A 27,703-nucleotide genomic window follows, 5' to 3' on the forward strand; every position below is an offset into this window, starting at 1 on the left:
CATTATAGTCTGATAATATACAGGAGATAACTTCAATTCCTTTCCACTTACTTAAACATGTTCTATGAGTGAGTATATGGTCTGTTTTGGAGGATGACCTGTGTGTAGCTGAAAAGAATGTATATTATTTTTTTGGGTTGTGGAACATTCTGTAAACATCTATCAAGATCATTTGTTCAAGCATTTGATTGAGTTCTAGTTTTTCTTTGCTTGCTTTTTGTCTAGTTGATCTGCCTCTTTGTGGCAGTGGGATATTGAGGTCCCCCTCTATTATTGTATTAGTGCTTATTTGATTTTCCATGTCTGCTACTATTGTTTTATATAGTTGAATGCACTATTGTTTGGTGCATATATGTTTATGATCATCATCTTTTCCTCTTGGATTGTTCATTTTACAATGATGTAGTGTCCTTCTTTCTCTCTCTTACTCAGTGTTGGATTAAAATCCAGTTGATCTGCAAAGAGGGTAGCTACTTCTGCTTTTTTTAGGGTTCCATTTGCATGAAGTATTGTTTTTCACCCTTTCACTTTCAGTCTATGAGTTACTTTTTGAATTAGGTTTGTCTTGTATGCAGCATATTGTTCGATTTTGCTTCTTGATCCACTCTGCCAGTCTCTTTCTTTTAATTGGTGAATTGAGACCATTAACAGTATTGTTATAACAGGTACATATTGACTTACCATTGTCAGAACTTTTTCTTTTTGTTGGATTCTCCCCTTTTCTGTTTAAATTCTTGTCATGCCAGATGGATTCATTCTATTGGCTTTCCTGGGGTTGTGCTCCTCATTGCCTTTTCCTAGGATATTGTCTAAAACTTTTTGGAGTCCTGGTTTGGTATTCATGAAGTTCCTAAGGAGCTGTTTGTTGTGAAAGTATCTTATTTCTCCATCAATTTTAAAAGAGTGTTTTGCAGGGTACATCAGTCTGGGTTGGAGACTGTTTTCCTTTTGGGCTTGGAATACATCCCTCCAAGCTCTTCTTGCCTTGACGGTTTGACTTGAGAAGTCTGCTGTGATTCTGATGGTCTTTCTTTTGTATGTGATTTGTTTCTTTTCTCTAACTGCTTCTAGAATTGTGTTCTTCTGTTGGGTTTCTGTATTCTTACCAATTATATGCCTATGTGTAGATTTTTTTTTTGAACAAGGGTAGTTGGAGTCCTAAATGCCTCACTTCTCTGTATGTCAAGTTCTTTTACCTTGCTTCACAGTTTTCTGCTATTACTTTTGTGAACAGAATTTTTATGTCATCTGCACTCTTTCCTGTTTCTTCATTGACTCTAATCAGTCTTATGCTATTCTTCTTTGCATTGTCTAGCAGCTGCTGGATTGATTTCTCATGATCCCTTAAATTTTGGAGCAATTTTTCTTTTCCTGTTCACTAATTGCAATCTTATCTTCTATATCTGAAATTCTGTCCTCACATTGTCCCATTCTGCTGTGCAGACTTTCATTGGAGTTTTTAATCTCCTGGAAATCTGTTTGCATCAGTTTTACAGATTCCATTTGTTTCCTATGTTGGGATTCCATCATGTTCCTCACCACCTCTATTTTTTTTTCTTTGTCTTCTCTAGATTTATTAATCATGTCTTGCACTATGGCCCCATCTCTGCTGGTATGTGAGTAATTATTTCTGATTTCATTTTTTCCAGATCCTCTTTTGTTGCTAGTTCAGGGAGTCCAGGTAGTTGAGTATCATACTGTTCCATCTTTTTTCCCTTTGGGGTTGCTCTAGGTGATGTGGAAATCTGGTTCTGAGGCTTTTTTACGTGTCTTCTCATTTCAATGGGGGGAAGGTCCTGCTGGTGCCTGTGTGGTTCACCTCCTCTTCTCTAGGAGTGGTGGTAGGTTGGCCCATAATCCTCCTACCCTGCACTGTGAGCTGTGGCACATCGACCCAGAAGCCTCCTCTGTGCTTTGAGCTGAGGCACATTGACCTTGAAGCCTCCTCTGCACTGGGAGCTGCAGCACATTGACCCAGAAGCCTCCTCTGCCTCTTGGGATATGTTTTGAGCATCTTGTACAATAACCGTGGTTGTTTCATCAACTATTATGCATTTCAAATTCCCTTCACCCTTGTCCCCGTCCAGTCAAGAAAAACTATATACTTGTTTTCCTTGACTTCTTTGAGCCTATGAGTTTCTATGAAACACTTTTGGTTTATTTATCATTATTTACTGTCTGTTAGGAGCTTCTGGAAAGTGTTCTGCTTTTTCTGATAATAGGTAATGTCACTTTCCCAAATCCTCCAATTCATTTTATTTTTAATGCAAATACTATACTTGATGCTAGAGGGTATCTTGCCATTGGAAGGTAAGGAACAATAATGATATATATGAAAGAACTAACACCTTTAGCAACTAAATGAACTTTGACACACTCTTACTATACAAATAAAAGTTATGAACATGCTTATTTAAGCCACTGGAAGTGAAAATTAAATGAAGATAAACTGTTAAGGAATTATCCAGAAAATCATCACATAGCAGGGACAGTGCAGAGAGGGTTTTCTAAGAATGGATATTTGGAGAAAAATACTAAATTATTTCATAAGAAAAAGTGATGGAAAGGCAGTTTATCCTCAAAAGGTAGTTGCCTATATAGTCTTTTTCTTCCTTCAAAATATATCTTGAAGCCATTGCTTCTCTTTTTCCCTGTCCCTCAACTCCATTTCACATTGCACTCCTCTGCTTAAGTATCCTCCTTAGTGGCTTCCTTTCTCCCATTTGCCCTGTTCACAAATCCATTTCACTAGAAGCTACTGTGATCAGTTTAAAAGAGGTCAATATCACCCCCCTAATTTAAGTTTTTCAATAGTCTTATATTTCACTTCAAGTGAAATATTTATGTTATTCTACATAAGAGTATAGAAAGTATGAAGATGAGATAGTAACTGGGGAGATTGGGCAATCATTTAATAACTCCCTAGAATTAAACTAGGATTATCTGAACTGATAAACACATGAGCTACATTATATAATAAAACCCCTGAACTATTGGTTTTTGAATAGCAAATAACTTCAGTGTATGACCCATTGATTTGTATTCCTTTGAGCAATGCTTTCAAGGAACAAAAGGAGAATTAAAAAAAGAAACAAAACATTCCTACACTAGTTTATCTGAATGGGATTAAGCTCTCATTGTGTGTGGTGTGGGAATTTGAATCTGACATAGTTTATTACATATTCAGTGAAATAGCTTCATGCAAGTTAGAACAAAAACCTAGGTCATATACCAACATTGCAGAAAGCATTTATGTAAAGGAAAAGCCAAGAACCCTCTCATGTAATACACATCATGATGTATGTTGGAACAAGAAACCCCAACTATCAGGAATTGGGAACACAAAGAATGAAATATTTTAATCATGAATTTATGTAGATTCCTTGGTTATGCAAAGCAAAAACATCTTTTCACTTTCACCACTAGAAAGGTACTAAGATTTTTGAATGGTGTAAATTGAGTAAAACTTTTCTCAGTGGAGTAGAGTGTACATTTAAATGATCATATAGAACTGTGCTGCTCAAGATGGTTCTCATACTGCTGTATTGGCTCTTCTGTGTTTGTAGATATATGATCAAGAACCAATTAATACATTTGTATTCTTTCTTCTTTTTGATTATTGATGAAGTGTGAAGAAGAGGAATAAAGGTTGGAGAAAGGAATTGAACAATTCTGAGACTATTCTGAGAAATAGAAGTTACATGCTAGAAATGTCAGTATGGTAAGTCACATACTATGAGGGTTAACAAATCTCCATCAATTCCACATTATCAAGAATGAGCTTCAGTTTCATGTGCATGAACATGTATCTCTTTTTCTCACTGTAAAAACAATTGTATATTCTATTAAGTGCAGAGTTATATCCTTGCTGCATAAAACCCAGTCTTTGCTTTAAAAAAGTTCTTGTTCCAATGGGAGAAAGAAGACTCTGAAACACAAAAGCATTTGCTCAGCACTCAGTAACTCAGGTTATGATCTTTTACTTGAAGAAAACATTAGTAACATTACTATTACTAAACATTACTAACATTATTATTATTACTATTATTCTTTTTTAGAGATTAAGAGTGGCTCCATGGAAGTGATGCTATGCAAGAAAAATATTTTGATAAAAATTCAAATACTTTTATCTTTATGTCTAGCACATATGTTAATAGGGGGATATTGATAAAACATTTTATATATTATGTCATGTAATACACACAATATATGAACTTCTGGTGGTGTACTTTTTTTCAAATAAATAATATGCAACAGTTTTATTTATTGAATTACCTTATCTTTCAAAGCATACTGGTTACATATCTGAATGATTATGCTCATATCTCTTAATCCAGATATAATCTCATTTTTCATTAATTTCTGATTTATAACTAGTGCATTATTTATTCAACAAACATATATAATCAAATATTTTTCATGTTTCAATCAAAGAAGGCAAATTTTATGAAGTTAAGATACAGTTTACTGTCTCTACAGGTAAGTTAAAATATATATTTTGGTACTGGGGATTGAACTTGGGTCCTTGCACTTGTGCAGCAGGCCACTGAGCTAAATCCCTGGCCCCAAGTTAAAATATTTTTATACATTTGTGTAGCAGTATAATAATCACTAAATTTCATACTTACTTTTTCTTCCGTCACATAGTTTAGATTGTGTGTATTATATTATCGAGCTGTTTTTTCTTTCTTCCATCAAAACACATAAACAAATTAGTTATTTGTGTGCAGTGCAGTTGTATGAATAAGTCAAGAAAGGTAAATATATATTTGTAGCAGTAAAGTCATTATGTTAAGCCCTATTTTACTCATGTATCTAATCAGATGTCTTCAGTAACAGCTTAGCTCCTTGTTGTGCTTGCACGGAATAAGCACTGTGGCTAATACAACCCATAAGGAGAGAAGGCAGAATTGATGTGAATGGAAATTTAGAATGCACAAAATTTGATTCAGTCTCCTAAAATTAGGCGGCCATGCTGAACAGTCCCTGACATTGCTAGTGAGATTACAGAAATAAACAAATGTTACTAAATTCATAAGACATAAATTTAATGAAAACAGTCTTGCACTCACCAGTGAGCACTTTGTTCCCAGAGGACATAGAAAATAAGTAATTGTTCAGACCTAACCTTTCAATTAAGGAGATGGGAGAAAATCTGTTGTTTGTAGCAGTTCAAAATGAATGGAGAGAATGTTTTAAAGTGAAATACAGCTGCTGAAAGGCATGGCCACTTGTGTCAAATTCAATCTCTTAACCGTGAATTTGATTAGTATGATGTTGCAGGACAGAGTAATAGATGGGGTGATGAGGTCTTTGGAGTCATTACAGAACTGAAAGAACTGAGATGAGCTTCTTCCTTGAAAGCAAGAGGATTATAATTCTTATTTTTAGGTTATCTTAAAAAGACAAAACTGTCTATAATATCTGGTTCACAGCAGTGCTAAATAAAAGACAGTTTTCTTCTCCTTCCTTTTTTACCTCAAGATTCCTTCCTAGAAATTGGAAACAAATTATTGTTAAAGATTCTGCAATACTTCATTAGCTTTTGCCTGTTTAATTCAGTAACTGTGTAATTATAAATGCTAAATCCACCATAAGTAATTACAAGAGAATAGCATGATAGAATTGTCATCATCCAAAGTAAGTTTTCAAAGAGGAGACCAAAATGGAATATATGGTTTATGCCATAAAATACAAATCCAGTCTTTGGAAGTCTCCGAATAGGTTAACAAGATGGGTCTAGATAGCAATTATCATTAATATGAAAATATATATTTCCATATGAAGAAGTGGTCTTCAATGAGGAAAATTTTCTGGTATAATTGGGTGATATTAAGAAACTATTATGAACTGGTACCACTTTCATGAAGGAATAACAGCGACCATGGTAGCTTGCACAAGGAATTACCTTCCCATATCATCCATCTCTCTAAATGCTCAGAAAGGATAACAGAATGAAAAATTCCAAATTTTTCAGTGGCAGAGAAATAGAAAGATTTTTTCACTAGAACTTAAAGACTTATTAAGTTGTCAAATGACAAATGCTACAGTAAACATGGAGCATGAGGTAGTCATAAGACATTTACGATTCCTATCCTGTAGAAATTTTATTTCAGTGAGGAAGAAAGATAGCTCAAGTGGCATGCCTAACCTCATCTCTTTTTAAGAATTTGCCAAGTAAAGAAAAAAAAAAAGAATTTGACAAGTAAAGGCTCAGATTATAAGCTTCATGAATTTGGATATTTAAAAAAAAATTTCTGGTTCTTTTGGTTTTTGTTAACTATTCTACATGACCTCTTATTGGTACATAGTATGAATTAAATAAATATTTATCAAATGATTGAGTAATCAAATGAAAGGGAAATACCAATTTGGTTAAAGGGAAAACATTTTTCTTTCTTTTGAGAGCTCTATAAAATCTTTTTATCATCAATTGTCTTAGTAATGAATAAATAAATAACTGCACATAATCCTACTATAAATTTAGCATTTTTATGTACATGTACTAATGTGTGAATATATTAGTAACATTAGAAAGAATGAGCAAAAGAGAAATAAAATAGATGGAAATAGGAGTTTCAATGTTTTTCTTCTCATTTTTTTTTTGACTGTCTCCCAAGCTGAAAGAAATCACTGTGTTTTCAGGGATTAAATATGGTTTTAAGAATGTTAAATGACTTAATATGTCAGTGTAAATTTTTTTAAAGTTTTCAATTTTTAGAAACATGGTCACATTATGTTGTCCAGGCTGGGTTTGAACTCACTACTTCCACCAAGCTGGCTTCAAACTCATAGTGATCTTCCTTTCTTAGTCTCCTGAGTGCTGGGATTACAGACATGTGTCCCCTCACCAGGCTTCTCAATTTAAATTTAAATTAACACTATGTCACACAGTTAAATTTAACATGACATTCTTTTTTCTATACTTCTGAAAGGGAGAGCTAAAGGAACACATAGTTTGCAACTGTTATAATTGGTTAAAAGTTATATTTCACTTGGGCAAAATGGTTTATAAAAATCATCCAGAATGATAGTTATAATGCTTGGAACTTTAGGTGAGTTAATGCATATTTAATAGTTAAAGCAAAATCTTTCCTAAAGATATCTTAGAAAACAAAATATTTTCTGATCAGTTTGTTTAATCTTTGAAGACATTTAAACTTTTTTTGACATTTAAACTTTTTAAAATGTTTTACTTGTAGACCTCTCAGAGCCCATTTAATTATGTAATATTCACTGAAGACAATATAAAAAAAGAAATGTATTTTAAAATTTTAAGACCTGTACAAAAATTACACTTGGTTAGATTTACCTTCTATTAAAATTTCCTTGTGGAAAAAAATCTGGCTTTATTACCTCATGATTTTCTCCAAGGGGTTTCAAACAATATGGTCAAAATACTCAACCAAAATTATGAAAGTAACTTTAATACCAGTAAATTATATAGCAAAGGAATGTGATTACTATATGTGAATTAACCTCTGTGTGAAACCCAGGAAACTGCCTAGGGAAGATCATAAAATGAATGTCCCACCAGTGATACATTTTGATGGTTTGAAAAGCCACTTTGAAAACCTTTCTCTACTATTTTATGGTCATTGTTAGTTGCTACTGACTTCTGCCATCTATTCTGAAAATTCTGATTAACTGTTATTGTTTGTACTGGATATCACAAACTTTTAGAAATAGTTTACAGTTAAGCATGAAAGTAGGCTGGCAGAAATTATAATATACTTCAGAAATGGATCCTGGATTCTTTCAAGCAAAGAGTATTTATTCAAAATTTTCAGGGATAAATAATAAACAAAACCAGCAGTCTCTAGTGTTCTGTGTGTGAACAAATCCAATGTTTTTTTAAAAAATGTCTACAATAAATCCATACAATCAACTTTCAAGCCTTATGGAACTCTGTACTTAAAGGTATAATGATACTGGTGTACAAAGTAAATTTGATACTAGATTATTTATTACAGTAGAATGAGATGAATTCAAGACATACAGGATGTTCACTTATGCAGAGTCCTATTTCATCACTAGCAGTTGTTTTCTTTTTACTGATATTAATTCAGGCCAAAGATAATAGCCATAGCATGGTTAAGATTCTACCACCTTTATCCTGAATAATCATTTTTATATATATATATTGGTACATTTTAGGTATACAATACATTTACATTTATCATTGGGTGTTTGTACCTGAACATGATATATCTTAGTTCTTATAATTTACCCCATTACCTATGCACTCTTCACCCCCACCACCCTTCCCTATTTACATAGATTTTGTTTCCATTTTTTTTCTTTCTCATAATTTTTCCTTTCCTTCCTTCCCTTTCCCCTTCCCCTCCCACCACCCCTACACCTTTGGACCTTTTCCTATTTCAAGTTATCAATTATTCATTTTAATCATTTTCATCCTTATTTACACTTTCAGTTTCTCACACTAGAGAAACTATTCAGTATTTACGCATGTGTGTCCTATTTATTTCACTTAAGAGTATGGCCTCAATGTGCATCCATTTAGCTGTAAATGTCTAGTTTCTCATTCTTTATGGATGAGTAGTACTCTATTTTATAAAAAACCCACATCTTCTTTATCTAGTTACCAGTTGATGGGCACTTGGGCAGTTTCCAAACCTGAGCTATTACAAACTGTGCTGCTATAAACATAGGTGCACATATATTGCAGTGGTATGATTCTTTTAATTCTTTGGGGAAGCTACCCAGCAGAGGAATAGCTGGGTCAAATGGGACCTGTAGTTCTAGTTCTTTGAGGTATCTCCATACTGATTTCCACAGTGGTTGCATCAGTCTACATTCCCGTCAACAATGGAGAAGGGTTTGTTTCTCTCCACACCCCGCCAGCATTTGTTATTGGTTGATTTCTTGAGAGAAGCCATTCTTTGTGGGGTGAGGTGGAATCTCAGTGTTGTTCTCATCTGCATCTTTCAAGTGACCAGTGATGTTGAACATTTTTTCATATATTTATTTGGTGCTTTTACTTCTTTCTCTGAGAAATGTCTGTTCATTTGAATGCCCATTTTTTAATTGGGTCTTTGAATTTGGGGGAGTCTGATTTTTTCAATTCTTTATATATTCTTGATAGTAGACCTTTTCCTGAGGTACAGCTGCTAAAAATTTCTTCCCATATTGTAGGTTGTCTCTTAGCTCTACTGGTAGTTTCTCTTGAAGTGCAGAAGCTTTTAAATAAGATGAGATCCCAGTTATTGATTCTTTGTGTTAGCTCCCTTGCTACTGAATATTTGTTCATAAAGTCTTTTCCTATGCCAATATCATGAATAATCTTAAGAGTATGAATTGTCATAATAAATTCACAAAACTCTCACCATGGTGTTATGTTCACTTGGATTAGGCTACTATATGTCTTTGAGCAATCACTGTAGCCAAGAAGATACAAGTCTCTGAATAGGAACATATTTCCAGTGGCAAATGGGTGACACAAAGTAAACTAGTTACATCCAAACCAGACATGCGATGATTCAGGCCAAACTGTTTTCCACTGAAAAGTCACAATCTGTTATTGTAGTGCAGAATAACAGGTATTCTAATCACAGGAAAATCCTAGGCCATTTCTTTGACATATCCTAATCAAAATGGTACTTCCTTTCATTGTAATGTATCATATTTTCTAGCAATAAAACCTTCATACAGTATGAAATGTTTCAGGATCCATGTTTTCTTATGAAAGATATTTTTCCTAAATGTTGACATAAAAATGAATCATAAATCTACTGAATACTGTTCCTTAAAATGCACTTACATTTTCAATTACAATGGCAATTTTGGTTTTACAGGATTAGTTTTCATCATTATTTGAATTTTAAAAATCAGTATACTTAAGAAATTCAATTGAGACTATTTCATTGAGGGAAAATTTTATACACATCTAGTAAATTTTTTTTTAAAACCAAATCATTTTTGTCACATGGTATCCTTTTGGAGCGGGAGTTAGCAAACCATTTATGCTTTACAACAATGTGTATTTCTGAAATTTAGAGTTCACAGCAGTTAAAGAAGGGAAGAACTTTAAAAGGACCACTACAGATTCCACTACTCCCAGCCCAGAGGAAGGGGCTTCTGGGCTGCCCTTCCACTATTCCCAGCCCAGAGGTAGGGGCTTCTGAGTCACCATTCCACCACTCCTAGACCAGAGGTAGGGGCTTCTGGGCCACTGTTCCATGACTGCCAGCCCAGAGGAAGGGCATTCTGGGTTGCCATTCCACCACTCATAGCCAAGAGGGAGGGGCAGCCAGGTCACCATTCCACCTCTCCCAGCCCAGGGGTAGGGCCTACTGGGCCTCCATTCCACCACTGCCACCTTAGAGGAGGAAAGCCATGCAGGTGCCAAAAGCACCCCTGCCCCCATCAAAATGAAAAGACACATAAACAAGTCTCAAAACCAAACTTCCAGATCACCTACAGCAACCCCAAATGGAAATGAGATGGAATACACTGATATTTAACCACCTTGACTCCCTGAACTGGCAACAAAAGAGGATCTGGAAAAAAGGAAATCAGAAATAATTTCTCAGATAAAAGCAGAGATTGTACTCATAGTGCAAGACATGATTAATAAATCTAGAAAGGAGCTGAGGAACATGATGGAATGCCAACATAGAAAACAAATGGAATCTATAAAACAGATGCAAACAGATTTCCAGGAGATCAAAAAGTTCATTGAAAGTCTACACAGAAGAATAAGCCAATGTGAGGACACAATTTCAGATACAGAAGATGAGATTGCAATTAGTGACCAGGAAAAGAAAAATTGCTTCAAAATTGTAAGGGATCACAAGAAAGCAATCCATCAGCTGCTACATGATGCAAAGAAGAATACCATAAGACTGACTGGAGTTACAAGACTCCTGGAAGAAACAGGAGAGTGTGCAGATTACATAAAAATCTGTTCACAGATGTAATGGCCAAAAACTTCCCAAGCAGGGGAAAAGAACTTGAAATAAAGATAAGTGAGGCATATATGACTCCAAATAGCCTTGATCAAAAAAATGTACACATAGGCATATAATTGTTGAGATTCCAGAAACCCAACAGAAGAAAAAAGATCTACAAGGAGTTAGAGAAAAGAAACAAATCACATACAAAGGAAAGCCCATCAGAATCACAGCAGATTTCTCAACACAAACCCTCAAAGAAAGAAGAGCTTGGAGTGATGTATTCCAAGCCATAAAGGAAAACAGGTTCCAATCCAGACTGATGTACCCTACAAAACTATCTTTCAACATTGATGGACAAATAAGATACTTTCATGACAAAGAGTACCTTAAAAACTTCATGAATACCAAACAAGGACTCCAAAAAACTTTAGACAAAATCTGAGGAACAGACAATGATGATCATGACACCAGGAAGCACAGCAGAATGAATCCCTCAGGTGAGACAAGAAAGTAAATGTACAGGGGGAGAATTCAAAAAAAGGAAAAAGTCATGAAAATGATGTCAATAAGTATCAATTATACCCATCACTATTAATGGTCTCAATTCACCAATCAAAAGAAATAGGCTGGTAGAATGGGTCAAGAAGCAAAATCTTACAATATGCTGCATATTAATAAACACACTTAATTCAAAATGAAACTCATAGACTGAAAGTTAAAGGGGAGAAAACAATACTCCATGTGATGGGAACCCCCCAAAAAGCAGGAGTAGCTATCCTCTTTGCCAGTCAAGTGGATTTCAATCCAACACTGAATAAGACAGGCAAAGAAGGACCCTACATCCTTGTAAAGGAAACAATCCAACAGGAAGAGATGACAATCATAAATATCTATGCACCAAACACTAGTGTGCCCAACTATATAAAACAAATAATAACAGACATGAAAAGTCATATATGCACTAATGCAATTGTAGTGGTGGTCCTCCATACCCCTTTGTCACAAATAGATAGATCAACTAGATAAAAAATAAGTAATGACATAATAGAACTTAATCAAACTCTTGAACAATGAACTTAACAGATGTTTATAGAGTGTTCCACCCCACAAAACCAGAATACAGTTTCTTTTCGCCTGCATATAGGTTGTTCTCCAAAATAGACCATATGCTCACTCATAGAACATGTTTAAGTAAGGGCACAGGAATTGAAGTTATCCCCTGTCTATTATCAGACAATAGTGCAAAGAAATTGGAGATCTATACCAAAAGAAACCACAAAAATTTCATAAACATATGGAAACTACACAACACACTTCTAAATAAACAATGAGTCACAGGGGAAATTAAAGTAGAAATAAGATAGTTCCTTCAATTAAATGATAATGACAATAAAACATATCAGAATCTATGGGACACAATGAAAACAGTCTCATGAGGGAAATTCATAGCAGTGAATACACATTTTAGGAAAACAGAACAAACCCCATTAAACAATCTGATGATGAACTTCAAGCTTTTAGAAAAAGAAGAGCAGGACAACTCCAAAGCTCATACCGGGGAGGAAATTATAAAGATCAGAGCACAAATCACTGCAATGGAGACTAAGAAAATGATACAAAATATTAATGAAACCAAGAGTTGGTTCTTCAAAAGAATAAACAAAATTTACCAACCTTTAGCCATCCTTATCAAAGAAAGGAAAGAAAAGGCTCAAATGCATGCAATTAGGAATGAAAAAGGTGAAATTACAACAGACCCAGTAGAAATCCAGAGGATCATCAATACCTTCTTCAAGAACCTGTACTCTAATGAAATGGAAAACACAGAAGAAATGGACAGATTCCTAGATACATATGAATTACAAAATGAAGAAGACCTAAAATTCTAAACACTCCAATATCAATCAATGAAATTGAAAATGTAATTAAATCTTACCAAGTAATAAAATGCCAGGTCCTCATGGCTTCACTGCTGAATTCTACAAGGCTGGTAGAGGGGAACTACTGCCACTATAGTTTTTAAACTCTTCAATGAAATTGAAAGAGAAGCAATACTCCCAAATTCATTCCTGAAAGCAAGCATCACCTTAATCCCCAAAGCAGAGAAAGACCCAACTGAAAAAGAGAACTATAGGCCAATCTCACTAATGAACATAGATGCAAAAATCCTTAATAAGATACTGGCAAACAGAATGCAGAAGATCATCAAGAAGATCATTCACCCTGATCAAGTGGGATTCATCCCAGGGATGCAGGGATGGTTCAATATATGCAGATCAATCAGTGTAATACACTATATCAATAGAGCCAAGGACAAAAACCATATGATGATCTCCATAGATGCAGAAAAAGAATTTGACAAAATCCAACATGCATTAATGATAAAAACCCTACAAAAACTTGGAATAGATGGTCTTTACCTCAAACTGATAGAAGCCATCTATAAAACACCAACAGCCAATATCATACTAAATGGTCAAAAACTGAAATCCTTCACACTAAAATCAGGAACAAAACAAGGATGTCCACTATCACCATTCCTGTGCAATATAGTTTTGGAAACATTAGCAATAGCAATTAGACAAGAGGAAGAAATATAAGGAAGAAAAATAGGAAATGAAGAAATCAAATTGTCATTAATTGCAGATGAAGTTATACTCTCTATAAAATACCCCAGGAACTCCACCAAAAGTCTTCTAAACTTAATAACCAAATTCAGTAGAGTAGCTGGATACAAGATCAACATGAAAAAATTAATATTTTTCCGCTACACAAATAACAGACTCACTGAGACAGAAATAGGGCAAACCACTCCTTTTACAATAGCATCCAAAATAACTGAAATATCTAGGAATCAACTTAACAAAAGAAATCAAAGATCTCTTCTCTGAAAACCAGAGCACTCTGAAAAGAGAGATTGAAGAGGATATCAGAAAATAGAAAGACATCACTTGCTCCTGGGTAGGAAGGTTCAATATAGTGAAAATGGCCATACTTCCAAAACTGCTATCTAGATTCAATGCAATCTCAATTGAAATACCAGCAGCATACTTCACGAATCTTAAAAAAACAATCCAAAAATTCACATGGAACATGAAGAGATCCAGAATAACAAAAGCAATTTTTGGTAACAGAGACATTGTAGGGGGTATCACAATCCTCAAGTTGAAACTATACTACAAAGCTACTGTGATAAAAACAGCATGGTCCTGGCAAAGAAACAGACCTGAGGACCTGCTGAGCAGATTAAAAGATGCCAAAACAATTCCAGACACACTCAGCCATCACATCTTTGATAAAGGAGCCAAACACCTTCACTGAATGAAAGATAGCCTCTTTAATCAATGGTGCTGGAAAAAATTGAATTTCAACTTGCCAAAGGTTAAAACTAGACCTATGTCTCTCAGCATTCACTAAACTTAAATCAAAATGCATTAAAGATCTAAATATTAAAATAGAAGTGCTGAACCAGCTAGAACAGGGGTTGGGTAGAAATCTTGAAGATATTGATGTAGGAACAGATTTTATGAACAAAACCTCAGTCACCAATGAACTAGCACAATTAACAAGTGAGATCTCTTCTTACTGAAAAGCTTCTGCACAGCAAGAGAAATCTCCAGCAGTGTGAAGAGACAACTCACAATATGGGAAAAAAATCTTCACCGGCTGTTCCTCAGACAAAGATCTACCATCTTGAATCTATAAAGAATTTATAAAGATCAGACCTTCCAAATTTAAAGACCCAATCTGAAAATGGGCATCTGAAATGAACAGACATTTGTCAGACAAAGAAGTAGAAATAGCAAATAAATATATGAAAAAATGTACATCATTGGTCATTCGAGACATGCAAATGAAAATAAAGCAGAGATTCAATTTGTTATTGAAATCAACCAATAACAAATGCTGGCAGGCTTGTGGGGAAACAGGAACCCTGCTCCACTGATGCTAGGAGTGTAGACTGGTGAAGCCACTGTGGAAATCAGTATGGAGATACCTCAAAGAATTAGGATTGGAAGTCTCATTTGACCCAGCTGTTCCCCTGCTGGGTATCTTCACCAAAGAATTAAAAGAATCATACCACAGTGATATATGTGCACCCATGTTCTTAGCAGCACAATTCTTGATAGCTAAAATTTGGAAACAGCCCAAATGCTGATCAACTCAAGACTGTATAAAGAAAATGTGATTTTTAATAAAATGAAGTACTACTCAGCCGTAAAAGATGAGAAACTAGAGATATTTACAGCTAAATGGATGCACATTGAGGCAATACTCTTAAGTGAAATAAATAGGACACACATGTGGAAATACTGAATAGTATCTCTAGTGTGTAAACATAAAAGTATAAAGAAGGAGTAAAAGGTATAATAGATAATATCAAATAGGAATAAAAGGGGCAAAGGTGAAGGGGAAGTGGAAGGGATAGGGGAAAGGACAGAAGGGTGTGGAATTAATATGATAAAATGGAAAAATGGAAACAAAGTCTTTGTAAATAGGGAGGGATGGAGGTGTTGAAAGGAGGGCTGGGCAAGGGTGAAAAATAAGAACCAAGAGAGATTATGGAAAAGTGCAAATTTCCAATGATGAATGTCATTATATTGTATACCTAAAATGTACCTATGATTAAAATGAATAATTGATAATTCAAAATAGGAAGAAAAGGTCCAACGTTGTAGGGGAAGTGGAAGGGGTAGGGGAAATGAAAGAAAGGAAAGGAAAAATTATGAGCAATGGAAAAAATGGAAAGAAAGTCTTTGTAATTAGGGAAGCATGGAGGGTGTGAAGTCAGGGCTGGGAATGGGAAAAAAATAAGAACCAAGATATGTCATGTAATGGTACAAGTTCCCAATGAGAAATGTATATGTATTGTATATATAAATTGTGCCAATAAAAGAATTTAAGGAAAAAACAAAACAAATGAAAAGAAAACAAAAAAAAAACAGAAAAAAAAGGTCCACTAGATTAATGTTAGGAATTCCTTGCCCAGTGAGCTTGAAAAATATAGTCACTTATTTTTATAGTAGAAGAATATAGGGCCGGGGATTTAGCTCAGTGGTTCCACCGCCTGCCTCACAAGCACAAGGACTCGAGTTGTATTCCTGGTACCAAAAAAAAAGAAGAATATAGTTTTTGGGGTTTTTTTGTTTTTTGTTGTTTGGTTTTTTTGTGCCTGGGATCAAACTCAGGACCTTGCTCTTGCCAGGCAGGTGTAGTATCATTAAGCTACATCCCCAGCAGAAAAATAAACTTTTGAAGTTATAATATAATGTTAAAATATAAAATTATTTCTAATTGCTGATGAAGACTAAACTTTTCCAAATCTTTTAAATCAAAACAGATTTGCATTCCTCTCATGGCACTTTAATATATAGCTTCTTTTAGTCTGTTGGTGTAGTTTGAATTGTCCAGGACACTTTACTTAACAGCATAAATAGAACAATCTAACACACCTATAAATTTGTATGTACTTGGATAAATATCCACCAATATATACATATATGTGTATGCATCCATCTTTACCAGTGTATAAGACGTGGAACTACTAGAGTAAATCCTGTAGCTATATAATGTTCTCCAATGACTTAGTTAATCCTGATGGGTTGTTTGAAATTTCCTAATTTTTAAGGTACTGACATTTTATGTATGACTTTATTTTATTCCAGAAATAGAGGTGAAAATTTCAATTTCATTTTAGTTTTGGGTGATATGGTAATGTACATTGTCTCAAACTTTAGAATTATAGGACATTATTAGAAGTAAATTATTTTACTTCTAAAACATCATATAAAATTTTAATATCTTCTACATTTTAAAGTACTGGCCAAGGGATATATTTTAAATGTCAATTTTAATTGTCAAATCTTTGTTTAATTCCATATTTATTACTTTATACAATGGACAAGGCAACTTTATTTTGAAAAGCATAACTCTGATAGCTTGATAACCTTTCTCCTTTCATATTTATACCCCTTTGGAATGATTTTAAAACTGACTTCAATAGGAATTAATTAAATCATACTTTTCTAAAATTTGTCATTTCTGAAATGAGAAATCTTTAAATTAAGAAAGCTACAGAATTTGCATTATAAAATGAAAATAGCTTGTAAGAAATCCCCTTCAGTTTACTGGAAATCAATGTATTACTATCTTACAAAGAATCACAACAGGGACTTTTAAAAAATATAATTTTCAATGCATGACTTCTTAGAAATATGTATAAATAAATGAGATTAATTTTCTAGGACTGCAATAGCAATGTGCCACAATCTTTGTGATTTAAACCAACAGAAATGGAGACAGTGAGGACCCGTCAGCATGCCCACCCACAAGCAGCTGAGGCACATGGGCTGAGAGGTCCCTGGCCAGTGGCAACCAGTGAGCCAGCTACTTGATGAAAACTGAAGCCAACTTGAAAAGTGAAGAGAATCTCTGCAATAAAGGCACACCAGACCACCATACTTGGTAAGTTGGAGGGCTCATCACCTCCCCTTGGAACCTGAACTATCTTCAGGGGAAGGGCAGCTGGAACCTTGTAGAGTTCAACCCTGCATGAGGACAGGGAGCTCAACTTGGGACTTGCCTCCAGAAATCTGACTGAATTTCATGGGTCTGTGACTAGCTCTCTGAGACTTATTGACTTATATCTGCACATGGCTTCCCACACTGTCTATTGTGACAGCAGAGACATACCCTGAAGGTGGTCCTTCATTTTTATCTTTTGTTATTTTCAAAATTAATAGTATTTTGTCTTCTTATTTTAAATTTTTATTTTATTTTGTTTTCTTTTTCTACTCTTTTCAAATTTTTATTTTTTTCTTTTTTCTTTCTTTTCTCTTTTCTTTCTCTCACTCACTCCCTTGCTGTCCCACATTGTTCTTCATCTCCCTTTGTGTTCCTGTTCTGGCCCTAATTTGTATTTCTTCTTTATTTTTTTTTTCCTTTTCTTTTTCCTTCTTTCAGCTATGTCCTCTAGTCTCACTACTAAACTTCCCCTATCCTCCCACCTACCTATCCCTCCTTCCGCAACTCCTTCTAACTCCCCATCCTGAAGGTTAAAGTTGCTATATTGAAGAGTTTATTCCCTATAAACACATGTTGGACTGGTCCTCGATTTTTATTTAATTCACACAGTTAAAGGTGATAGATTGATAACTACTACAAATTGTCATTTTCTAAGATGTACTTGATGCTATGGTGTTGCTGATTGTATTACTTGGGCTAAGGTGTTGTGATTGATCTAATCAAGTCAGTCCGAAGGTTGTGGGTTATTGTTAAACTGATTGATCTAATCAGTTCCCCTTAATGGTATAATGGAAATGAGATAACCTGAGAGTCATTAGAGACTCAAAGTTTAAAGACCAGCTATATCTGGGAGACACCTCTAAGAAGCAATTATTCCATAGGGATTCTAACTACAAGCAACAAAGACTCTTACATTAAGCAACTTTGAAGTATCAACCCAGGAATGAAACCAAGGACAATATCAAAAACAAAAATGAGAAGACATTTAAGCAAGGCACAAACTCAGACTTCCACCCCACAAAAGGCAAATTCTGGGGGAAACAAGGTGGAAAAGTCTGATAATCGGCCACCTGGACACCCTGAACTGATAGCACAGGAAGTAACAAAACAGATGAATGAGGTTCTAGAAAAATCCAAAGCAGAAATAATCTCCCAGATAACTACAGAGATGGTGAACAGAGTGAAAGACATGCCTAGAAGCTCTAGAACAGAAACACATAAAAAGATAGATGAGCTCAGAAACATGCTGGAAGCCATGAATGCCCAGCATAAGAAAGAAATGGAGGACCGAGGATTTAGCTCAGTGGTTCCACCACCTGCCCCACAAGTGCAAGGACCCGAGTTCGATCCATGGTACCAAAAAAAAAAAAAAAAAGAAAGAAAGAAAGAAAGAAAGAAAGAAATGGAAACAGATTCAAGCAGATATGCAGAAGATTAAAAACTCCATTGAAAGTATGCACAGCAGATTAAGGGAACGTTAAGATACAATATCAGAAATGGAAGACAGGATTGCAGTTAAAGACCATGTAAACAGAGATTTCTTAAAAATAATAAGGGATCACAAGAAATCAATCCAAAAGCTGCTAGACGATGCAAAAAGAATACCATAAGACTGATAGAAGTCCACAAAAGCAGGAAAAAGTACAGTTGATATAAAAAAACTGTTCACAGAAGTAATAGTAGAAAAGTTCCCAGACAGAGTTAGAGAACTGGGCATACAGAAAAGTCAGGCATATAGAACTCCACCTAACCATGATAAAAAACAAAACAAAACAAAACAAAACTATACCTAGACATATAATAGTCATGATTCCAGAAACCCAACAAAAGATAAAAATCCTACAAGCAGTTAGAGAAAAGAAAAAAATCACCTACAAAGGAAACCCCATCAGAATCATGGCAGATTTTTCAACACAAACCCTCAAATCAAGGAGTTCCTGGAGTGAAGTATTTCAAGCCCTAAAAGAAAATAACTTCCAGCCTAGACTATTGTGTCTGGCAAAATTATCTTTCAAAATCGATGGGGATATGAGATACTTTCATGACAAAGAACACCTCAGAAATTTAATGAACACCAAACCAGCACTCCAAACCATTCTTGGAAATATCCTAGAAAAAGAAATTGAAGATCACAAATCCATGAGGCTGAACAGAGGGAAGCCACCTGGCAAGTTAAAAAACTAAAGGGAATGGGGGAAAAATAAGAAATAAAAAAAGCCAACAATGGTAAAACTTCATGACAAAGATGATTCAGTAGCTATCATTTATAACCATCAATGTTAATGGCCTCAATAACCAATCAAAAAAAAATAGACTGAAAGAATGGGTTAAGAAGCAAACCCAACAATATGCTCTATAATGAAACATGTCTAACTCAAAAAGAAACTCATAGACTGAAAGTAAAAGGATGGAAAACAGTTGACCTCATGACATGAACCCAGAAAAAAGCAGGGGTAGCAATCTTATTTGCAGACAAAGTAGATTCCAAACCAAAGCTAATTAAGAGAGACAAAGATGCTTGCTACATCCTTGTGAAGAGAACAATCTAAGAGGAAGAGATGACAATCATATGCACCAAATATGAATGGCTCAACTATTCAAAACAAATATTAATGGACATGAAAAAACCAAATAAGCACTAATACAAATGTAGTGAGGAACTTAAATACCCCACTATCACAAATAGACAGATCATCTAGACAAAAAATTAACAACTAAATTCTAGAACTGAACCAAGGTATTGAACAAATGAACTTAATAGATGTTTACAGTGTCCAGCCACACAAAATAAGAATACACATTCTTTATGGCTGATACAGATCATTCTCCAAAATAGACCACATGCTAGCTTATATGACATGTCTAAATAAATGTAGAAGAATTGAAGTTACCCCTTGTATATTATCAGACCATAGTGCAATAAAATTCTAAATCAATAACATAAGAAAGCACAAAACCCCCACAAACACAGGGACATTGAGTAACACTCTCCTGAACAACCAATGGGTCACAGAGGAAATTAAGGAAGAAATTAGTTTCTACAAGTAAATGATAATAATGATAATGCTAGAACAACATACAGGAATTTATGAGACACAATGAAAGCAGTTCTACATGGGAAATTCATAGCAATGAATGCACATATTAGGAAAACAGAGAGAACTCAAATAAATACTCTAATGCAGAACTTCAAGCTCCTAGAAAAAGAAGAGCATAGCAAACCCAATTCTCGTACAAGAGAGGAAATTATAAAGACCAAAGCAGAAATCAGTACAATGGAGACTAAGAAAATGATGCAAAAATCAATGAATCAAAGAGTTGGTTTTTTTTAAAGAATAAATAAATTTAATAAAACTTTGCCAAACTTATCAAAAAAAGGAAAGAAAAGGCTCAAATCCATGTTATTAAAAATGAAAAAGGTGAAGTCACAAGAGACCTGGAAGAAATCCAGAGGATCATCAATACTTACTTTAAGAAGCTGTACTCTAATAAAATGAAAAACACAGAAGAAATGGACAAATTTCTAGATATATATGAATTGTCAAAGTTAAATGAAGAATATATAGAAATTCTAAACACCTCAATTACAATGAGTGAAATTGAAAATGTAGTAAAAAATTTATCAACAAAGAAAAGCCCAGGTCCTGATGGCTTCACTGCTGAATTCTACAAGACATTGAAAGAAAAACCATCACCATTACTCTTTAAACTCATCAAGGAAATTGAAAGGGAAGAATTACTTCCAAATTCATTCCTGGAAGCAACTCTTACTTTTATTCCAAAACCGGGGAAAGACTCAACCCAAAAAGAGAATTAGAGGCCAATCTCACTAATGAACTTAGATGCAAAAATCCTCAACAAGATACTGGCAAACAGAATACAGAGGGTCATCAAGAAGATCATACACCCTGACCAAGTTGGATTTGACTCAGGGATGCAAGGATGGTTCAACATACATAAATCAATAAATATATTACACTATATTAAGAGTCAAGGAAAAAAACATATGATTATCTCAATAGGTGCAGAAAAAACACTTGACAAAATCCAATACCCATTCATTATAAAAACCCTAAAGTATATTGGAATAGAAGGTCTTTATCTCAACCTGCTTAAGGCTATCTATGAAAAACCAACAGCCAACATCATACTGAATGGTGAAAAACTGAAATCCTTCACACTAAAATCAGGAACCAGGCAAGGATGCCCACTATCATCTCTCCTATTCAATATAGTTCTGGAAACATTAACCAGAGCAATTAGACAAGAGAAAGAAATAAAGGGAATAAAGATAGGAAAGGAAGAATTTAAACTGTCATTATTTGCTGATGATATGATACTTTACATAGAAGACCAAAAAACTCCACCAAAAGACTTCTAGACTTAATTGACAGATTCAGAAGAGTAGCTGGATACAAGGTCAACATTCAAAAAACAATAACCTTTTGGTACACAAATAACAGACTCACTAATAGACTAATTTCACAGAAATAGGGAAACAATTCCTTTTACAATAGCATCCAAAAAAAGAAATATCTAGGAATCAAAGTAACAAAGAAAGCAAAAGACCTCTACACTGAAAACTACAGCACTCTGAAAAAAGAGATTAAGGAGGATATAAGTAAATGGAAAGACATCCCTTGTTCCTGGGTAGGAAGAACAAATATAGTGAAAATGGCCATACTTACAAAATTGCTATACAAATTTAATGCAATTCCGATTGAAATTCCAACAATATATTTCACAGAACTAGAGAAAACAGTCCAAAAATTCATTTCTAACCAGAAGAGACCTAGAATAGCAAAAGCAATTTTAGGCAACAGAGACATGGCAGGAGGTATCACAATCTTGAACTTGAAACTATATTACAAAACTACTATGATAAAAACAGGATGGTACTGGCAAAGAAACAGACCTGAGGATCAGTGGAATAAATTAGAAGATCCAGAAACAACTCCAGACACACTCAGCCACCTCATCTTTGACAAAAAAGCCAACCATCCTCACTGGAGGAAAGATAGCCTCCTTAATAAATGGTGTTGAAAAAACTGGACTTCAACTTGCCAAAGATTAAAATTAGACCCGTATCTATCACAATGCACTAAACTAAGATCAACGTCATTTAAAGATCTAAATATTAAAACAGAAACACTAAACTTGCTGGAAGATAAGTTAGGTAGAACTCTTGAAGACATTGGCATAGGGAAAGACTTTATGAATAAAACCTCAGTAGCATGGGAACTAGCACAAAGAATCAACAACTGGTATCTCATCTTATTAGAAAGCTTCTAACTGCAAGAGGAACCACCAACAGAGCTAAGAGACAATCTACAATGTGGGAAACATTTTTTAGCTTCTGTACCTCAGACAAAGGACTACTATCTACAATATATAAAGAACTCAAAAAAAAAAATCAGAGCCTCCAAATTCAAAGACCCAATTCAAAAATGGGCATTTGAAATGAACAGATATTTCTCAGACAAAGAAGTAAAAGCAGCCAATAAACATATGAAAAAAAATGTTCAACATCACTGGTCATTTGAGGGATGCAGATGAAAACAACACTGAGATTCCACCTCAGCCCAGAAAGAATGGCTGCTGTCAAGAAATCAACAAACAACAAATGCTGGTGTGGGTGTGGGGAGAAAGGAATCCTTCTCCATTTTTGGTGGGAGTGCAGACTGGTGCAACCACTGTGGAAATCAGTATGGAGATACCTCAAAGAACTAAGGCTAGAGGTCCCATTTAACCTAGCTAATCCCCTGCTGAGTATCTTTCCAAAAGATTTAAAGAATCATACCATAGTGATATATGTCCACCCATGTTTACAGCAGCACAGTTCATAATAGCTAAAGCTTGGAAAGATCCCAAGTATCCATTAACTGGAAACTGGATAAAGAAAATGTGTTTTTTGTTTGTTTGTTTGTTTGTTCATTTGTTTTTTATAAAATGGAGTACTACTCAGCCATAAAGAAAGAGAAACTAGAGACATTTTTACCTAAATGGATGCACAATGAAGCCATCCTCTTAAGTGAAATAAATAGGACACACATGTGTAAATCCCAATTAGTTTCTCTCAAGTGAGAAACTGAAAATGCAAATAAGAATTAAAATGATTAAAGTGAATAGTTGATAAATTGAAATAGGAAGAAAAGGTCCAAAGAGGTTGGGGAAGTGGGAAGTGAAGGGGAAAAGAAAGAAGGGAAAGGAAAAATTATGAGAAAAGAAAAAAATGGAAACAAAGTCTTTGTAAATAGGGAAGAGTGGAGGGGTTGAAGGGTGTACAGGTAATGGGGAAAGAATAAGAACTAAGATACATTAAGTACAGGTATAAGCTCCCGTTGATAAATATAAATGTATTGTATACTGAAAATGTACCAATAAAAGAATTTAAGCAAAAAGAACCCCAAAAGCCAAAAACCAAAAAACAAAAAAAACCCCATAAATTTATTATCTCACAATCTGGAAAATAGAAAATAAAGAATAAAGCACCAAGGATTTAGCTCAGTGGTTCTGGTGCCTGCCATGCAACTGCAAGTTCCTGAGTTCGATCCCTGGTACCACCCCCCCCAACCCCCCAAAAATGAAAATAAAGAATAAGTTGTCAAGTGAGGCCACGGTCCCTCTGAGACTCTGGTTACGCTCTTTGCTTCCCTGTTCCTCCTTCTAGTGGTGACCATAAATCATCGATGGTCATCATGCTGCAGCTGCATCATTCTAATCTGATTTCATCATTACTTGGTGACCTATACATCGTCTTCCTTCTGATTTCTTTCTATGTAAAATTTTTCCCTTTTCATTAGAACACTAGTCTTGTTGTATCAGAGCTGACTTAAATGACCTAATTTTAACTAGACTACCTCTGTGCTAAAGTCAAAGTGATTCTACACTCTATCTCTTCATGTGTTGAACCCTACCCACTAAGGTGGTGGTATCAGGAAGTGTGACTTTTGAAGGTGATTACAGCATGAGGTAGGATTATTGTTCCTATAAGGGAGACCTGCCAGATAGCTAGCACCTTCTACCATATGAAAATAAAGAAGCACTAACTTTGAGGAACCAAGCCCTTACCAGTCCACACTAGTGATTTTATCTCTGGTTTCCTGGCCTCAATAATTGGAAGAAATAATTGTCTCTTGTGTAAATGTTACCCAACTTTTGGTATTTTGGTACATATCAGCCCAAATTGACTAAGATACTCTGCGAAGACTTTGTGGCCAAATACATTCAGATTTTCAACTAAAAGGTATGGGACTTCAACATATCCTTTTGGGTGAAATAAAATCCACAACATGGATTGACAGTGGAACATATGATGTGAAAAATATGAATATAGCAATAATCTAGAAACCATACCCCATATCAAGGACAGTGAGACATAATTCCAAACATATTTTAAAGTAACAAAGTAGGAAATGATAAAATAGAGATGAAAAATAACATAAAAAGGTCACACCCTACTGAGGTCCTGAGTCTCACGGAAGATGCCAAATGGCCCTGCTGCAGACAGGCAGCCACCTGGTCCCACACTACAAAGATGCAGAGGACACCAGACCACCAGACCAAGGTACTGAGTCCCGCTGTTCCCGGCCCAGAGGTAGGGGCTTCTGAGCTGTTGTCCCACTGCTCCTGGGCCAGAGGATGGGCTTCCCAGTCACCATCCCACCCGCTGCTCCCAGCCCAGAGGAAAGGGCTTTTGGGCCACCTTCTATCCCACTGCTTCTGGCCCAGAGGAAGGGGCTTCGAGGCCACCATCCCTCCCACCACTCCTGACCCAGAGGGAGGGGCTTCTGAGCCACCATCCCACTGCTCCTGGTCCAGAGGAAGGGGCTTCCCGGCCACCATCCCTCCCGCTGCTCCCAGCCTACAGGAAAGGGCTTTTGGGTCACCATCTCTACCACTGCTCATGGCCCCTGGCCCACCTCACCCAGCTCAGAGGAGGTAATCCGTGCAGGCACTAACAGCCCCCTGCACCAGTGAAAATGAGAAAACATGTAAATAAGTCTCAAAACCAGACTTCCAGATCATCTACAGCAACCCCAAAGGGAAATGAGATGGAACACTCTGATACTCAGCCACCTGGACCCACTGAACTGGCAACCAAAGGGGATCTGGAAAAAATGAAATCAGAAATAATTTCTCAGATAACAGGAGAAATTGTGCCCCTAGTGCAAGACATGATTAACAAATCTAGAGAGGAGCTCAGGAACATGATGGAATCCCAACATAAGAAACAAATGGAATCCATGAAACAGATGCAAATAGATTTCCAGGACATGAAAAACTCCATTGAAAGTCTACACAGCAGAATGAGTCAATGGGAGGACAGAATTTCAGATATAGAAGATAAGATTGCAATTAGTGACCAGGAAAAGAAAAATTGCTTCAAAATTATAAGGGAACATGAGAAATCAATCCAGCAACTGCTAGATAATGCAAAAAAGAATAACATAAGACTGATTGGAGTCAATGAAGAAACAGGAGAGAGTGCAGATGACATAAAAAGATCTCTTCACAGAAATAATGGCAGAAAACTTCCCAAGCAGGGGAAAAGAGCTTGACATACAGATAAGTGAGGCATATAGGAATCGAAATAGCCTTGATCAAAAAAAAATCTACACATAGGTATATAATTGTTAAGATTCCAGAAACACAACAGAAGAACAAAGTTCTACAAGGAGTCAGAGAAAAGAAACAAATCACATACAAAGAAAAATCCATCAGAATCACAGCAGACTTCTCAACACAAACCATCAAGGCAAGAAGAGCTTGGAGTGACATATTCCAAACCCTAAAACAAAACAGCCTCCAACTAAGATTGATGTACCCTGCAAAACTATCTTCCAAAATTGATGGAGAAATAAGATACTTTCATGGCAAAGAGCACCTTAGGAACTTTGTGAATACCAAACCAGCACTCCAAAGAATTTTACACAATATCCTAGGAACAGACATTGAGGATCACAACCCCAGGAAGCAAAGCAGAAGGAACCCATCTGGTATGACAAGAAATTAAACGTAAAGGGGCAGAACACAACAAAAAGAAAAAGTTATGGTGATGACAAGTCAATACGTTTCAGTTATAACCATCAATGTTAATGTTCTCAATTCACCAATCAAAAGAAATAGACTGGCAGAATGGGTCAAGAAGCAAAATCCAACAATATGCTGCATACAAGAAACACACTTAATTCAAAAGGAAACTCATAGACTGAAAGTTAAATGGTAGAAAACAATACTGCATGTGACAGGAATCCGAAAAAAAGGAGAAGAAGCTATCCTCTTTGCAGATCAAGTAGATTTCAAACCAACACTGATTAAGAGAGACAAAGAAGGACACTACATCCTTGTAAAGGGAACAATCCAAGAGGAAGAGATGACAATCATAAATATGCACCAAACACTAGTGCACCCAACTATATAAAACAAATACTAACAGACATGAAAAGTCATATATGCACTAATACAACTATAGTCGGGGACCTCAACACCCCACTGTCACAAATAGATAGATCAACTCGACAAAAAATAAGTAATGAAATATTAGAACTCAATCGAACTCTTGAATAAATGAACTTAACAGATGTTTACAGAGTCTTCCACCCCACAAAATCAGAATACACATTCTTCTCAGCTGCACATGGGTCATTCTCCAAAATAGACCACATACTCACACATAGAACATGTTTAAGTAAGTGCAAAGGAACTGGAGTTATCCCCTGTACATTATCAGACCATAGTGTGATGAAATTGGAGATCCATAGCAAAAGAAACTCAAAAAATTTCATAAACACTTGTAAATTGAACAAAGCACTTCTGAATAACCAATGGGTCACAGAGGAAATGAAAGAAGAAATCAGACAGTTCCTTCAATTAAATGACAATGACAATACAACATATCAGAATCTATGGGGCACAATGAAAGCAGTTTTATGAGGGAAATTCATAGCAGTGAATACGCATATTAGGAAGACAGAACGAGCCCAATTAAACAACCTCATGCTGAACCTCAAGCTTCTAGAAGAAGAAGAGCAGGACAACCCCAAAGCTCATACAAGGGAGGCAATTATAAAGATCAGAGGAGAAATCAATGCAATGGAGACTAAGAGAATGATACAAAAAATCAATGAAGCCAAGAGTTGATTCTTTGAAAGAATCAACAAAACTGACAAAACCTTTAGCCACCCTTGTCACCAAAAGGAAAGAAAAGGCCCAAATCCATGCAATTAGGAATGAAAAGGATGAAATGACAACAGACCCAG

The 27,703-nt window shown here is 35.5% G+C and overlaps 1 long non-coding RNA gene across 2 annotated transcripts in view; it reads left to right on the top strand.

The window, feature by feature from the left end:
- Positions 1-3,624: 3,624 nt before the first annotated feature.
- The window catches only part of LOC147825865 (uncharacterized), a 162,053-nt gene continuing 137,974 nt past the window's right edge, over positions 3,625-27,703 (top strand). For both annotated transcript variants that reach the window (XR_015439954.1, XR_015439953.1), the window contains exons 1-2: positions 3,625-3,721; positions 17,208-17,381. This is a non-coding gene — a long non-coding RNA (uncharacterized LOC147825865). The remainder of the gene's footprint in view (positions 3,722-17,207; positions 17,382-27,703) is intronic.

The sequence above is a fragment of the Heterocephalus glaber genome, unplaced genomic scaffold (assembly GCF_053883595.1).
Source record: "Heterocephalus glaber isolate CG9 unplaced genomic scaffold, H.glaber_assembly_v1.0 deba00001481, whole genome shotgun sequence".
NCBI classification, from domain to species: Eukaryota; Metazoa; Chordata; class Mammalia; order Rodentia; family Bathyergidae; genus Heterocephalus; species Heterocephalus glaber.